Source organism: Pyxicephalus adspersus, chromosome 2 (assembly GCF_032062135.1).
Source record: "Pyxicephalus adspersus chromosome 2, UCB_Pads_2.0, whole genome shotgun sequence".
Classification (NCBI taxonomy): domain Eukaryota; kingdom Metazoa; phylum Chordata; class Amphibia; order Anura; family Pyxicephalidae; genus Pyxicephalus; species Pyxicephalus adspersus.
The window spans coordinates 6,698,408-6,700,296 of record NC_092859.1 but is presented as its reverse complement, the minus strand read 5'-3'; positions in this window follow the sequence as shown (position 1 = coordinate 6,700,296).

The following is a 1,889-nucleotide window of genomic DNA, read 5'->3' as shown; positions in this document are numbered from 1 at the left end:
AATCAACAAAAGCAAATCTAATTCTAGGTAGATAAGTTCAAGTTCGTCCTGGTCCAAGATTCACTTTTCCAAAACTTTGATACTTAAAATAATAGAAAACAACTCATCTCTAGCTTCTGGTATTTTGCTAATTATTCTTCATCAGCATTTTTTCCAGTTGTTATCTAATTAACCATTGAGGATTTTAGACATACTGAATGCCCAAAAAATTTCTGTGAAAATTTACTAATATGCTTTATTCTCCTCAATACAATTCCCCGAAAATCACACCTGACATACAAAAGTGACCTTTGATCCGCATAAAATGTCAGCCAAAACAACCATTCCAATTTTTCTTATTGAACCCGTTAATGCTTTGTAAGCTCTAGTCAAACCTTTTTGTTCCTTTTTGTTTCTTCTGAATTTTTCTGAAGTTTTTTTGTTGTTACACAAACTGCGTAAAAGTGAATTTTTGATTTTTCATGGACCAACGTTACATCCTGTATAAACTGATGAAATGCATGCACTGAAAGGGTATAAACTACAGAGGGATGAATGTACTCGGGTGGGTGAAGATAAAGGAAAATGTGCTAAGGACAACTTTACAAAAGTGTTCATCCATGCTTATTTATTCATTTTGTGAAAATTAGGTAACATTTTCAAACTGAGTTATTTATGCATCACAGAGAATTGTGTGAATGCAGGTGATTTAATTTTCATACAGGTGACAAATACCCTGCTTGTTTTTTTCCTTCTACTTTATTAGCGCACCTTGCAATACTATTGCCCACATATACTTAATACCCTTCAAGTACATTTAAAAACATGCACCCATCTCTAGTTTTAAAAAGTTTTATTATGTTCACCTTTCCGTATTTTATGCCCAATAAATATATGTAATTCTTCTGTATTTGCCTAACAGTAATCTTAAAAGTGTGCTTTCTAATATATATACCCATGTCTAAATACAAGTACATTAAAATACATTTACTCATCTTTAGGGATTACCTTGCAAGTACATGCACCCAACTCTAGCTAACACAAAACTTTGTGTTCTCTTTAACTTATTTCATGCCTTCTAAATACATTTGATTATCCTGCATTTGCCTAATAGCAATCTTAATAGGGCACATTGCAATACATTTGCCCATGTCTACTTAATACCTTTCATTTCTATTGATATACATTCACTCATCTCTAGTGAATACTTTGTAAGGGCGTGGATCTATCTCTAGTTAACAACAATTTTAATGTTCACTTTTACCTATTTTATGCCTATTAAATAAATTGGATTCCTATGCATTTGCCCAACGGAAATCCTAATATTTAACTCAAGAAGATGTGACATCCCCAAGACACCCAAGTCATGAAAATAATTTTATACATTTTGCTTGGCGTTATGAATGCCAAATCAATAGTTTAATATATAAGATCATGGTGCAAATGCAAAACTTGCTCTGGTTCAAAAAAGGTCAAAAAAATTCATAAACAATGGACCCCAACCTATCCACATTTTACCATCCTTTTCTTTCAAAGTCACCCTATAGTAAAATGAATGTATCATTGTATCTTTGCATCTTCCTTTTCCTTCAATTGACTTTGCTTTTCGTTTTCTCTTGCACAACTACGCCACCTACTGGCACATCTCATTACATAGCAGCTGCTCTTCATTTTCAGAATCCTAAATTCAATCAACAGTATAAAGACATCCTGCAGCCCTAGACACACCAAAAACCAATTCTTTGGTGTGGTGATGACCCCCTCCTATAACTCCATCCCTTCTCCATCTATCTGGCCAATGTACAAGAAAGCACCTTGTCACTTATCCAAAGCCAAAAGTCATTCTAATTCAAATCCCTCTTCTTGGAATGGTAAACCATGCACAAAATAAGGACACCAAGGAAACAGTC